Source organism: Epinephelus fuscoguttatus, linkage group LG2, assembly GCF_011397635.1.
Source record: "Epinephelus fuscoguttatus linkage group LG2, E.fuscoguttatus.final_Chr_v1".
NCBI classification, from domain to species: Eukaryota; Metazoa; Chordata; class Actinopteri; order Perciformes; family Serranidae; genus Epinephelus; species Epinephelus fuscoguttatus.
The window spans coordinates 17369729-17385616 of NC_064753.1; the positions used below are offsets into that span (position 1 = coordinate 17369729).

Sequence of the window (15888 nt, forward strand, 5' to 3'; positions counted from 1 at the left end):
ACCTGCCTCCTCTGCTTTTGTTTTAATAAATGAAGTGGGAAAATTTCACGAGTACAGCACAAGATGCTTTGCTTTGCCAAACTGATTCTGGGGGCGCAAAGCTGTGCGAGGGCCCTCGAACATGATTGTACTTCAGATATTTTACAATTTAAGGGTCCAGAGTGAGCGGTTGTTATTGGACCCAGAGTTTCTAGCAGGTGCCCTGGCCTGATATTTTCTGCGCAGTAGTAAAAGAGTATGTATTCTGGATTTAAGATCACTAAACTCTGTGGAGTGAATATATTGCAAATCATATTTGCATGCAAATATTCATAAATTTGAATGCATTTTTAAAAAGTGAATAAACCTAGTACATTTTGTACACAATACACACTTTTGTAGATTTTATCTCAAGCACATAACCTGCTTTGTGATTACTGATGGAGGAAAAAAACATTTTTTTCCACTAACAATACAAGGTAAATGGAGATAAAAAAGTTTTTGTCTGCACAAAAGAACACAGTGGTACTGTGAAGGCCTGCAGTCTATTGTAAGTCATAGATCTTAGTTTGTGAAACTGTCAGTCTCCTCCTGTATTCACAAGCTCCCACAGAAAAACATACCGTGTGTTCCAATACCCATACTACCATACTATATGCCAGAAAAAGATTTATTGTGTCCCAATAATAGTGTGTCAAATGCAGTGTGCCAAAAATACCAGGATGTTCTACTACATCCTGTCTGATTTTTCAGTATGCAAGCCAGCATGCCTTTCTGGCTATACTGACCCACAATCCTCTGCGCAATGAGTCCATTTTTTTTTTTTACAGTCTACAGGTGCGTCACATGACTGATCCACAAACAGACGACAGCTGATTATACACTAATGCTAATAACACTAATAATAGGAAAATTGATTGTTTAAGTGAACAAAATAATCATAAATATTACGAACAACAAAAGGACATAACTATGAAAATAATGACGGAGAACTGCAGATGTCATTTCACTGAGCAAATGTAATGTGATACTCTACAAACTGCACAGTTATATCTTATGAACTAAATTACATTGCAAAGTATTAACAGCAGAGCTCTCCTGGCTGATCACATAATAGCAAGAGGGTCAAAGTTGAGGACATAATGTTAGGAGACAGTATTATGTGCATACTGCATGCAATGATACATAATTTTTAAGGGCAGCCGCAGTACATACTAAAAGTAAAAACAAAAATATGCACCCCTTATTTTGCAGAGAGTCAATAGGTTCGTTCGAGATGAGCCAGGCCTTCGCAGATTCGATTGGCGCACAATGCATGCCGGTTAGTTTTGTGTCCGACTTCATCCCGACTTGCGCTGACGTATTACAAAAGAGTACGGCGATAAAGCAGTGAGAGCGAAGCGGCCACATGAGTTCATCTCAAACAAGCCTATTGGTCTGAAAGACTGATGTTTCCTCTCTCCAATCAGAGGACGAGGTTGCGGTGACCCAACAGTGGGCGGTGCCAATTGACTATGAACTTTAATGCAGATGAGACACGCGTAGCGCGGCTGTAGCAAACTACGGCTATGTCACAAGTTGTTCACTGTGCAATTACTTAACTGAAGCGCCCTCACTGGCCTGTGCAGTGAAAATTACTTTTTAAAGTTTCACCTGGTGTAGCTAAAAGCTTGGCAGCTTGGCCTCCGCTAAACATGACAAGTAAGTTTTTGCAAATAAGTAAGCTAACATTAGCTGGTAACCATGACACGCACCTGCAGGTTGGTTAAAATCAGCTGATGCTTAATTACTGTATGAGCTCGACATCCTTCCGTCATGTTTGCCTGTTAACCTGAGAAGAATGCACATCTCCATTTTCCCCTGGAAAACCTTATGGACACACTGGTGAGTGTAAATGCTTTCTGACACGATACTATAGTCCCTATCTTACACCCAGCGCACAGCGAAGGGATACTGCCATTGCTGGTGTCAGACGAACACAGGTCTGTGCGCCCATACTGTTGGTGTGTAGGTCTGTAAAGAGTTGTTAGGCCATATACTGTATAAATGGCTCAGGCAGGTTGGTGTATTGGTATTTTTAGGGCAGCAGAAAGCCTTTGTGCCATAAAACGTGGTCTAAAGTCAGAATGAGGCAGTATTGGAGTTGTAGGACACGCCCTCAATGCTCCTAAATGCAAAAAATATTTAATAAGGGCCCTACTTTTCACTTCCGGTGCCACGCGATGAATGGAACACCATCAGTGGTTAAAAAAACAAAAACTTTTGCCAAAAATAAAAATATTTGCAAGGAGATGGGCAGTGTAAAACAAATGATGGTGACATTTTTAGAAATAAGCAACAATACAAAGTGTTAGATTTACTGAATATATTGAATGCCTCTGGCTACATGGCTGTATGAAAGATTAGTTGCATTTGTCATGCGTCTAGAAAGTGACTGAATATTCCTTTATGATAATGTCAAGACAACAGTCATGGTGTATGAAATGTCTGTTAAAGGTCCAGTGTGTAAGACTTGGGGGAATTAGTGGTATCTAGCAGTGAGGGTTGCACATTAAAACCAGCTGAAAGTTCTCCAGGTTAGGATTCCTTCAGTGTTAAAGGGACAGTGTGTAATATTTGGCATGGTTTATTGTCAAATCTGAATCTGAATCTGAATATTCTACCCATTAATATGTTTATATAAGTGTATAATCTTCATAAAATAAAATTTGTTTGGTTTTTGTAGCCTTATAATTATGCTTTTCTATTTTATATATATATATATATATATATATATATATATATATATATATATATATATATATATTTATATAGCAAGGGCCTTGCTTTAGAGAGGTCGCCATCTTGCGCCGCCATGTATGTATGGCAGACTGAGTGGACAATCCAGCCAGCCATAGAATGCATTTCGAGTGTATAAATAAACCAACGAAGACAGCAGAAGGAAGGAAGAAGAAGGAGGAGGAAACAGCAGAGAGTGTTAGTAGTTCGTTGATAGAGAGTAGTGAAAAGTTTTTTTAGTTATAAAGTTTGCGAATGGACCACACTTACCACGCAGCAGGAGAGAATGAACCCGAACTGTCATCTGCGAGGAAAAGAAGACGCAACTTCACTCCTTGTGATGCACTCTCTGCGGCGCTTTTCCTCCTGGTGATATATCTCCCCAACGATGGTAGCAGTAGCACCGAATCCCATTCTGTGCAGCAAAATGGGAGCGGAGGATTCAGCCTCTCTTCTCGCCCGCTCAGTGTACTCCGGCTCTCATCTGTGTACTCCGGCTCAAACAGGTATGGCTCTGGGTCTGTGTCCGCTACAAGAAACTCTTCAAAATCGCGTTCAAAGTCGTCCATTGCAGCTACTATAGTCCGGAGATATTGCTAGGCTAAATAAACAGCTGAGCTCTGTTTACAGGCTACGCTGTCAGTCAGTGTGCAGGCTGGAGATTGGCGGAGCAGAGAGGAGAGCGGGTGCCCGCTAGGTATCGTAAACGAGAATGTGTGTATGGAGTGTGTGTGTTACGCCAGAAGAGTCCGAGTTTGGGACAGAGTTTTTTACCCCCTGGAGTGTTACCGGAGTTTTTGGAGTGTTCGGTTTTCAACCCATTTTACACAGTGGCCCTTTAACTGGTCAAAAGTTTTTTTTTTATTATTATTATTTTTTTCAATATACTCTCTTAATCCCAAGGGGAAATTCAATCTTTTCACTCCGTTTTTTTTTTTCATATAATTATACACACAGGCCGGAAATACACACAGATGCAGAAACGGGACCTATTCGTGCATTAAATGGAGAGATGTCAGAGTGAGGAGGTTGGGGGGTTGGGTGCCTTGCTCAAGGGCACCTCAGCAGTGCCCAGAAGGTGAACTGGCACCTCTCCAGCTACCAGTCGACGCTTCATATATTTGGTCCGGGCGGGGACTTGAACCGGTGACCCTCTGGTTCCCAAGTCTACTGCCGCCCCAGTCACCGGGAGGCAAATTATCCTCAGACATCTCTTCTTCTCCCAAACAAAGGGACCAGGGGTCTCATTTATAAACATAGTATATGCACAAAATGAGGCCTGAAAGAGGCGTACACCACTTTCCACGCTGAAGTTGTGATCTATTAAAACAGACTTGATGGGAGAAACTTTGACCCATGCTGACAAACATTTTGGAGACGGGAAATTGGTGACAAAGATGGTGAGATTTGTAGAAACTGTTGAATATTTTTTGGCGCACACCTTTCTTGGCTTTTGTCTGTAAGTACATTTTAAGTATGAATCCTCTGCACTGTTTTATAAATGAGGCCCCAGGTGATCAAAACTGGTACAAACACTGAATAAGGCAGTTTCATGTTACAAATCAGTGTTTCTCCAATGATGTTTCCCATGTCACAGACATGCCCAGCAATTGCAAATGTGTATTCACCTTTTTTCCCCTGATAACGTTTTTGTGTGCTCACCTTATTTCTGATCCAGAGGTTCAGGTTTTTTTTTTTTTTTACTGGGAGGTCTCTTCCTCTCCAAAACAAACAGACCCAGTGACTTAAAAGTGTGAGAACACTGAATAAGGCAGTTTCATGTTTACAAAAAAGAGGGACTGCTGACTATAAAGGGCAATGTGAAAACATGAATGGCCCTATCTAGAGCTAGTCTTAAGTTCGTCTATTCTGGGCTACTCTAGAAACATGATGGTGCAACCAGGTAATCTCCATGGATGAGGACCTGCTCCCTATGTAGAGATAAATGGCTCATTGTTAGGCAATGAAAACAAAAATATTCTTATTTACAGGTCTTTATACAGGAAAGAATACATACTTATTATATTCAATTTCTTTCAATATGTCCCTCTAAATCCTACACACTGGACCTTTAAAAAAACACACCAGAATATACAGTATAACAGAAATTGCACATACATGATGTATAGATCTACTTCTTTAATTATATGAAGTGTTATAACCTTTCATTTTAATCTTTCAATGCAAGCTGTTTTATTTATGGATTCCAGAGAGCTTTATCCAAAATCTATATTCTCAGACAGACTTTCCATTATTTTCTGCCCATTATATTGTAGCCAGGAAAGGACGTATTGGAAGTGGGATCCTTCTCTCTGCTCCAGTCTTGTCCGGTAGGCTAAGCTCTTTCTGTGAATGTTGTGTCTAAATGATTTCCTGACACTATTTACAAGTACAAGCAACTTGTGATGTGAGAATGCTGCTGTATCATGATGTGTTGTAGAAAAACACATCTGTGAAAGATATGTGTAGATAATACATTGCATTCATTACACCAAAATGGGACATTATCACTGTACTCACTTTAACTTGGAAGTATGGTGTGATGAAAATGCAGTAGAAAGGCAGTCTTGAAAACATTGTGATTTGGGAGCTGTAACAACAGGTTGGCCTAATTGTTGATTACACTCCCAAGTGTCTCTGTTAATGCCTTTTGATTTCAATACCAGGCACACTAACAGCAGGCAAACTAACAGGAGCTTTCGATTAGCGACATTTGCCAAATCAACATCTTGAGGTGATTATGAACATGTTTCCAAGAGCAAATGCTGCGATGGTGGCTAGACAGGGTGTGTTGATAATTACACAGTGGATAATGGACGGAGGGCAGTAGCACATTGCAGGAGGTGCCGGACCCAATGGGCCATGATAATTAACCAAAATCTTAATGACACTGGGCAAAATGATTCTCCCCCCCTGACTCGTATATGATAAATATTTAATGTTTCATTACAATAATGATGGGAATGCAAAATGCCAAACCACTAACTGTCAAACTTTTGCTACTGTTGTCTTGTAATTAGAGGAAGCCCTAACTGTCTCTAACTGTCTAATTTCCCAGTGCAGCCTCTGCCAGCATTTAGCACTCTCATGAAAGAGTGGTGACAGGGAAGGGAATTGTGTGTAGAACAGAGTTGGACTGCACATTGAAGAGTTTACCATCAATTCAGTACTTGGCATCCACTGGTGTGTGAATGTTTATCCTTTTGACAATTAAAGAGTTACAAATCATAGACCTACTTAAAAAGAACGCAATCCTTTGTGTACTCATGTTTCCAGGACAGTTATCTTCTGCAAGTGAGCCAAAGTTAGTTTTTTCCCCCTGAAAGGAAAAGCACTTTTATGTAACAGGAACAATCTATTACCGAAAGCCCTACAGAATTGACTTTTTTGTTACAGTTGTGGCCAGATGGACAAATGAGTGGGCATCTTGTAGAAATGACAAAGTGAACCACAGTGGTCTTATACAAACACATTAGTCAAGTTATTTTGACCACCTCACCTCTGTGTAAGCTTGCTCTACACAGTTGAGAAATCCCAGTTCAATTTCCGTCCTGGCTGCTTTAACCCACATATACACCAGAGGGAGCGGTGATCAATACACTGTACTTGGCCATCATTATCAAGACTTATATCCCCTTCAGCTCAGGGCCCATTAAATCAGAGGACCACATTCTTCCCGCCCAGTGTCTCAACCATGACTCTTGAGTCACATTAAGGTCTGATTTACGCGTCTTTAATGACGGGCCACCCTTAATTAGCTGATGGCGCAAAAACATAGCCACTGCTGAAAAGGATGACCACGAAGATGTTTGCTCCGGGCCACTTGCAATCTGTCATCCATATCAAGCCACACTCACATTGCAAAAACAGCTTCCTCTCGTGGCTGTGGCCATATCTCATATGCTGAGAGATGCCAGCAGCAATAATGAATCCTCGCCATGACGCCTGATCCCTTGCATCAATTCAGGGTACCAGTTACGTGAGACTTTTGGGCTGCAGCAAGGTCTGTAACTTCTCTTTCCTGAAGTATTTGCTGTCAAACAGTGGACTCTGATGACTTCTTCCTCTCTTGTTTTGGTCACAATCCATTGGTTCCAGCCTGAGAGGCTCTCTATATCATTAGCAAAAAAATAATTTGGTTAGTTTAATGGAGTGACTTAGACTAACAAGTTGTTGCAACAAGAATACCCTGAAGTGACTTGAGATGTATTACCACAGTAGTAGCGGCTGCTCATTAGCTCCTTGCAGTGTTATTGCAGTTAGGCTCATAAGAAACCTGCATAATATCCATGCACGGCTGTAAAAGAGAGACGGCTGATAAATTGCATAATAACCAGATTAGCAATATGTCACACTAAGCCTCTGGCAAACGGCAAGGGAATTGGGAAGATTCTACCCTCCCTGTGAGATGAGAAAGATATAAATAGAAACCTTGAAGCACAATTTGTCAAGTTACATGAGCAGAAATGCACTCCCCCTTTCCACCCCATCCTAAATATGTAAGTGTCCTTTGAAGCAGATTTCATCAAGTCATTATCAAAATGGTGATGCCTCTGTGAAAGCATTGACAAATATCTACTTTAAAGGTCACATTCATTCGAAACTCTGTAGTTTGTGAACTGTATTCGACATGACAGTCTTCTATAAGACAAACTCTGGCTATTGCGATGTGATAATGTATTCTATTAGGCAAAATTATATCTGGCTGTTTAAAATGATAATTCCGGCTATTTCGGAGCTAGAAGTGAAATTGGATTGTGCACTTTTGTCAAGGTCAACGGCCTGGCTCAACACTTTGGTCACCGATAAAGTTGCAATAGTCATAAAATCTGATGAAGGGCCCCCAAAACAGGCTCTTCTACATTACACCAAGACTTATTTGGTTTGGATTTATTGCTATGTAAACAGTACATGAATAGACAAACGTTTTCAAAAGATACATTTCACCACTTTATAAAACACTTAATTCCTCGAAACACAAATGTGACGGAGCAAAGTGACTTCGCAAAGAGGCATAGGAAGAGTTCTTAGTAGCATTAGTCAGTTTGCTAAACAAAAATGTTTGATTAAGGTAACCATTAATCGGTTAACCGCAGTGAATATTTTTGACAGGCTACACATGTCTGTCTGTAGGATAATTTTGTTGGTCTTCAGTTTACCACACTGCGTACCAACTGGGTTTGGTGGAAGCTAGCTAGTGGTGCCACTCATTTTGCAGTTACCTCCAGTATCGCTGTTCCAACCCAACAGTGTTGCTGTGGAAACATTGATCCCACCGTCCAGTCTACCCCCAGGTCACCTCAGTGAGTAAGTGGCTCAGTTTTAAGCGGCAAACCGCCTTTAGCATTGTTCACTATATTATCACTGCTAGTTCTGTTAGCACTGTTCAACATGGCTAGTGATGCTAACATGATAAACAATGCTAAATGGGTTTTGTGGCTCAAAATAAAGCTGCTTACTCAGTGGGGCTACCTGGAGGGAGACGGGAGTATGGCCACCAGTGGTAATCTCTGAATGATCAAGCACAATGAACCAAATCTGACATCCCTAGTTTGCATGTTGAACTTCAAAAACTGCCCAAACACACTGACACATTTTTCAAAAGAGTTATCTCTCCTTACAAAGTGTCATTGTGATGAAAAGGACATAATTTAGTGTGCTTTTGATTAAATGTTTTTACTGAGCATTTTTCATCCTCATATTCCACAACTGGAGACAGATACACCAGCCTGGAAGTTTAGTTTACTTGTCATCAATCCTCCACCTTTAGAAAACAGTGGCAGATTCAGACAGGTAAAAGTAAGATTGTTTGGTGTGGTGGAGAAGAGAAGATTTAATTAACCCGTATTCTTTAGAAATATCAGTGACAACAAAGGATGGAGAAACGGTGAAAAACATTGTTCAGGGAAGCCTCTTTAAAGAAAAAGACAGCATTACAATACTGTACCTGACTATTTTATAACTCTAAAGAGAGAAAGGATGGAGAGTAATGACTGGTTGATAGCTAAATTTAAATTCAAATTTGACACTCACTGAGCTGCTGAAGCATTAGCAGTAATATATTGGAATCTAAGATAGGCAACAGTGGCAATAACTTTTCTGTTGTGTTTACTTTTATCTCAACCAGTCCCTTTCACTTCCTGTAGGTTTAATTCAGTGATTCATATTACATTGTATTGTCAAGGCTTTCTTTATCTAAATGTTTTTTATAATTATTAATTATAATAATTATATAAGTATATTGAAGTATTTTGAAATGCATTATATTCGATTATTTTCTGAGCTTAATGATGCACCACACAGATCACCTTTTGTGTTATACTTTGTTCACAGAACATGCTTATAGTTGCATTTCCAATTGTTAAAACAAATCACAAACAGCGCAAAATAAAGTGAAGGTGAAGTGCAACTGTGTGCTGCGTTTTCATATAAATATGACCCTTTGTTTATATTGAAGAAAAAAGATTTCTGCAGCTCTGACAAATTATGAAATGTTCTACTAATTATCTTTATGGCATATGACAGAAAACAAGTTCCTTTTTCTCAAAGAGTACTTAGAGTTATCTTGGAGAGAAAGTGGTAGACTCGCTGTTGTTTGGTCCTCATTTTGCTCTGATTTAGGTAATGAAGCCCGCTGCAGGTTGGTTGGCTTGCTCCCACATCTCAGAGGAGCAACATCCTTATAACCACCTTACATTGCTTCCTCACTGGGTTCAAAATTGGCCATCACAACCTTTTTGTTGAGTCGCTGTTTTTCTAGTGTGGTTTTTCAGAAGTCTGTTCCTTACCTGTTTCCTCTGTGCTGTAGTGGCGAATATAGTTTGTTTCGCTTCCTGGTGTCAGTGGAGCTGCAGCGTCTCTGTTCTCTACAGGGCAGCAAATGAAAAACGTGTGTGTTCCAGTGACGTTGCAAACAAGCCAAGCCATGAATTTAGAACAGGATATTGGCTAGAGGGGAGCTGTTTGGAAAGTAATTACATCAAAGGCTGTTGTGGGAATATTTGCCACACAAAAATTGCTGCTGATGATAAGCAAGGCCCCACAAGGCAGTAATTAGGGACTCCTGCCTTATGGCCAGTGCATTGTGGCTCTTTCCCATGCTAAATAATTCTTCTTACATTTATGAACCTGCCAATGTATAGGGGCTACATTAAGTGCTGAAATCTTTCTCTTATTGCCTGTCATACCTTTGAATAACTACATCTCACTCACTCATCCTCTCGAACATCAAGTTTATGTATGTTGTGGGTTTTAATCACAACATAATTTTGTGTTGAAATTGGATTTGTATCTTGCCCGTATCTCTCAGCAGTAGTGTTCTGCATGGTTTCTGTCTTTAGAGCTTACTGGATGCAAACTCTTCACTTTTTACTGTAGTCTGGTGAAATGAGGTGAGCTGTGTGATGTCGTTGCATCCTCGTCTGCTGTAGAGCCAAATCAGCTGCTTCATAGTGCTCAGATGCTCATGACCTCTTTTTGTACCTGTCCTGACTGCGTTTAGCCTTTAATGGTTGAGGGGTGTGCGTGTGTCTGTCTCTCTGTGTATGAGCCTCCTCTTAAGAGTACAGCTACACCCCCCTAAGCATATAGAGCCTGTCAGAGGGTGTTGACCCACATAGTCACTGTCGAGTCATGGATGCAGAGGTGGGTTTTGACAGCCTTAGATAGTTGTGGTTAGCAAGAGATGGTAGCTCGTCCTGGTTTGCCGTCAATGTGGTACTCTGTGTAGGAGGGTGGTCAAGTCTGTTCTCACAGAAATGGAATTACAAAACATAACTTTTGTCCTCTTAAATTTGTCAGAGAAGCGGGCTGAAATTCCACTGTCACCATCTCCACCATTGTTTTGCCCTCACACACATTATTCATGTCATATTATGCTGAGACGGCAAACAGTTGGCAGTGAGTGATGACATTCAAGAAGTTTAGCTAAGACAACCACCCATTCATTTATTGTAGTATGCAAGTTGTGTTTTATTCCAGAACAGAAAAATAAGACTGAAGGTTGTCAAATTTGCATGAATATTGCAACGATTTGCAATGCTACTGCACCACTGCGGGCTTCAGTAACGTCCAATCTCCTGTTCTCCGAGGAGAAAACTGTCTTTATGTGGGAGGTACAAAGTCCCAAAGCACAAATACGTTATGCAGCACCCAAAATATAAATGAGCAGCACCCCAAAGATGCTTCACAGGAAGACAATGTCCCTTTTTATGTTTAATTTATGTTTTAGGCAAAATTGAAATTCTTGTCACATCGTTTTAAGAGTAATGATGCACACAAGACAATAACATCAGTACCCTTTGGCTAAATCTACACCAGCCTGTTGTAAAATATCTATATTTTATATTTACTAAAGTGACAAAGAGAGCTGTTATTTCATTGGTTGTATTTGGGTACATTTACATAGGCACAATAACACCAGAGTTGCAAATGCTGTTAGAAAAGAAATCCAGTCTCTTCAAGGCATTTATAGTACATAATTTCATACACTGACAGGCCTCCATAATAATCCCATTTGCACAACATAAAATATGATTTTGATTATCCAGAGAAAAGGGCATTGGGAGTTTTGCTTCAGGAGAGGAAGTGCTGTGAGATATATTTTAGGGGGCTCAGTGTGCATTGATCCTTATATAATCTGAGTGAGTGATTTAAGTGTATAAACTTGAAATCTGCATAGAATAGCCAAACAGTTTGATGTGCAGAAAGCACAGGAGGTCATGCACTTATTCTGCCAGAACTTGTTGCAGAGTCAAACGATTTAATAGCAGTGCAAGTCGTGATTGAGAAACTTTTAAATGAATGCGGATGCTGTGCACGTATTATATCTGCTTTAACCAATTGAAAGGGACGACCCCTAACACATCTTCCTGGAAGTTGTGAAGGCCTGATTAACAGTATCCCAAACAGGACACCTGAGGCTCTGTGTGAAACAAAATTAGCAACCCTATCTGTGAAAAATATCTAGGATGGAATATCTGCATCAGAAGGAAAGCAAGATTTCAACAAATTTGAATTTAAAACATTTAACCATTTTATTTTAAAACTGTAAAGAGTTTGGGGATAGGTATAAGTCAGTGCAGACTCTTTGATGTGTGTGAAAAATTATATCAAAGTGAAGTGGTGTATGTGATGTCAGAGAAGTCTGTTGCCTACTTCAACTGAAGCTTTGAAATTTGTTCTGCGCAGTACATTAACACAAAATATCTGCACGGGCAGCAACAAAACACACCCACTGAGAAATAATGATGTCATCTGAAGGTGCTATTTCGGTCGCCTTTGCCGGGGCACAAGCCGTTTAGTTCTTAAATCTTTTACTAATAAATCAGTGCAGTTTTTACTAATTAGAGTGATTCATCGTAAGTTTTAGTTCCGTCTTATCTCCTCCAGTGGCATTGCACTTGTGTTTGTAGCTGTACCCCGGATGACTTGCTTGCACAAAAGTAGAGCCTGTTTGTCGTCATATGGCAGTATCTTATATTGTGTTGGTGTTAGTTACAGCAAGATTTTGTATTTGCACTGTTGGTTGGGATCTTGATTTCATATGTGGATTATGATTGATTTATAAGGACGGTAAAGAGCTCGTAAGGCTTGCACTCCTTGTTGCTTCACCAACTTTTTAACGTTTTCATATGATCGTTGATGAACTACACCCTCTAAGAATTCAGATCAGAAGACCTACCAATATAGAGTGTATAACTTTTCCTATTAAGGGTCTGAGTTAGGATTATATAGTCCTACTGCATTTTTTTAGATGCACACCTTGGGTTAGCCATCATAATTTTGGCATGTGATCCTGACAATATTTGTTCCAAGAGTCCATCTGCATGTGAATGGGGTTATTTTGTCTCTCTGTGTTGCAGTGGCACTTTGGTTATAATTAGATAATAGTTCAAGTGGTCAATTGACATAAACATGTAGTATGGAAAGATGGTCAGCTATCTAATCAGAGAATGCTGTTATTGTTGATTTTGAGTAAACATGTTTGTACATTTGTTGTGTTCCATTAGACCCGTGGCGTCATTCAACTAAGTCAAAAGTGTAATTAAAACAGGGTTCAAAAGTCACATACAGACTTTAATGTCGCGGAAAAGACGTGTGTTGGACATATAGTTCTGTGTCTGTGAATAACGGAGACTAACAAAGTTAACATTACATTGCATTGCATTTTATTAAATGGTTTGTTCTTTTGTATGGAGATGAAAATAATGAAACATTAAATTAGAGGTATTGTTTTGGTACTTTTTGAAGTAAATTTTAATTTCACAGTTGGTGAGCAAAAGGATAATAGCAACAGAGATATGCATTACAGTTCTATTTTGATGTGAAAGAAGGAAATTAAAAATGTGCTTGATTATTTAACAAAAAGCTGTTATTTTATTTTTATTTTTGGCATGATTATGTGTTTACAAGGTTCGTGTGTGTGTGTGCTCATGTGTACCAGAATAATACTCATATATATGTGGGAGTAGAATTGGGATCTGTGCACAGAAGCAGATGTTTTCTCAGGGGGTGTGTGGCGCGCTCAGCAGTGTTTGGAAAAGGATGCACGCTGTGCTCACTGTAATTGGTGCATGTGTTAAAGCCAATCCTTGCTAAGGTCCCTTGTGCGGTTTGTTATCCTGCATCCCCACCTTCTTCCCAGTGGATTGGAATCCAGGTCGTTGCACTTCAGACATAGTGACTTGCCTATAGTGACTGAATGGAGTACAGGGAGACAAATTACACTCAAAGATACTGATTTTACCAAACCAGTTGCACCTTTTGAGCTCACCATCTATCTCTTCTGTTTACGTATATGATGATCACATTACTGTTTGACTTTTTTGGATCCCATGAGTTAAGTCATAGAAATGATCTTGTGAAGATTTCATGATTTTTTTTTTTTTTATAACAATCTATACATTCATCTCACTGCCTCTGACTTTGACCTTCACAGTTGACTTGTGCTGTAGGTGACTCTTGAACAATGAGCATCTGTACAGTAATTGCCAGGAGAATGCATTAAGGCTTTGTACATTGCTTTGTCACATTGATGTGTGGAAAATGCGACTGATAATATGGAAATGTCCTCTCATAAAAAGTGTTGGCTATTTTGGGTTTTATAAAAGAACTGCAGTTTGCATCATCTGCTGTATCACAACAGATGATGCTGGATTGACAATGTCAATGTTATACACACTTGTACAGGTGAGTTTCAAGGTGAGACTATAAGCATTTTATAGGGCTGCCCCCAATAGTCGACCAAACGTTAGTCAACCAGAAAGATCATTAGTCCGCAAGATTTCATTGGTCACTTAGTCGCAGAAAAAACTCCAAACAAAAAACAAACAAGCTTGAAACTATTAGAAGCTGTGCCTTGTCAAAATAAATCAAAACCTGTATGACTGGACCATTAGGGAATTTTATTTTAAAGGACAGACAAAAGAAGAGGCCACACTCAGCAGTCAGACAGGAGTCACGTTACAAACCAATCACAGCCAACAGATATCTTTCCCTTTTTCCGTAAACATTCAGTGTGATAAATACGGAACAGTTGATCGTTTTAGTGCAGGGCTACCCAGAGCTTTACATCTGTCCCACAGGTGATAGGCCTTCACACTTATAAACAGTGCCTGAAAGAAGATCAGCTCTGCACTCAGAATTTCAGGTAAATAGGCTATATGATGCTTGTTAAGGTTGCTTTGCAACCTCAGATGCAACCCGCTGCCACGCTCTTGAAAGATGGCACAAAAAAGGCACAAGAGTAGAGCTCAGCACCGGACTTCGTATTTTCCAGGCAGTTAAAGACATGGCAGGTGTACAGCTCCTAATTTACAGGGCTGGTATGTGTGGTTATTACACAGGCTAGTTAATAACATGTCGGACAGGAAATCCGTGTGGTCGTGGGATCATTTTGAGAAGGTGAAGGACGAACCCAAGGTGATATGTAAACTCTGCAGGCAAACATTTGCCTATCATTCGTCAACTACAAACATGACGTATCATCTGAAACATGGAAGTAGCTACATGCCCATTAGCCACTTAGCATAATCATTAATGCTTTGCTGACAGCGTCATTAACAGGCAGCTTGCTCAGTGTGACGTGCACTTGTAGATAAAATCTAGGCCTATATTAATGAAGGTTCATTAGTATGGTTTTGTATTTCTCTGTAATGTAGCACAGTGTTAACAATGTTACTGATACCATTCTTTCTCAGATGTTCAACTCAAACCATTGTGTTGCCCCGCCCAGAATAAACGATTTCATAATGAAATTAATATTGTAAATATGCGGATGACTAGTTGACTAATGGCCCTAAGTGACGACTATTGGTTGACGAGGAATATTCTTTGTTGGGGGCAGCCCTAGCATTTTAGCATTTAACTGACAGATCAGAAAGGGTAATGTTAGGGAAAACTTGTTACCAAAAACAGTCACTAACTTACATGAGCATAGTAATTAAAATTCTGATTCAGAAATAATGCTGTGCAGATTTCACAAATGTATTCACTTGGAAAAAAAATTATTTATTTAAACTTATTTATTTTTTTCCCCAAGTGTTTATATAAAGCCAAGGGGCACTATGGCTTTTTTGAGAACTGTGTTCAGATGTTAGCCTAGGTCCTTTTTGTGTGTAATTTGTATTTTCCTTCTGTGTGCACATTTTTGTCTTCTGGGTGCCTTTATTTCCTCCTGAAATTCAAACACCTGCACATTAGGTGAACTGAAGACTATAAATGACCCCCCAGACATGGAAATGAGAATATGACGGTGTTTTATGTGTTGGTCAGGCAATAGAGTGGTGATGTATCTACGATGGATGGGTTGTTCTGGCAGTTGTTTGCAGAATTTTGCTACTGTTGATAACACGAGTAAGCTGCTGCCCTTAAAACAAACACCGAAGAACCATCCAATAAGAACGTCTCAGTAATGAGATTGTTATCAGTGACAATAAACATATCCACATACACATAACCAGGCAGACAACGAGCAGATGTACAGTAGATAAAGGCCTTGGAGTTATTGTGTTGGCTGCAGAGCTACAAATGAATATGGATATGGACAATGTGATGACAAACAAAGAGAGATTTGGAAAAAGAATGTGGCCATAGTGTGAATATAAATGAACAAATCATAAAAGCATAATA

General features: G+C 39.7%; 1 long non-coding RNA gene across 1 annotated transcript in view; it reads left to right on the plus strand.

Annotated features, from left to right (window-relative positions):
- Positions 1–1802: 1802 nt before the first annotated feature.
- Positions 1803–15888, plus strand: part of LOC125878855 (uncharacterized) — an 88238-nt gene continuing 74152 nt past the window's right edge. The window contains exons 1-2 of the long non-coding RNA XR_007447799.1: positions 1803–1863; positions 5034–5087. This is a non-coding gene — a long non-coding RNA (uncharacterized LOC125878855). The remainder of the gene's footprint in view (positions 1864–5033; positions 5088–15888) is intronic.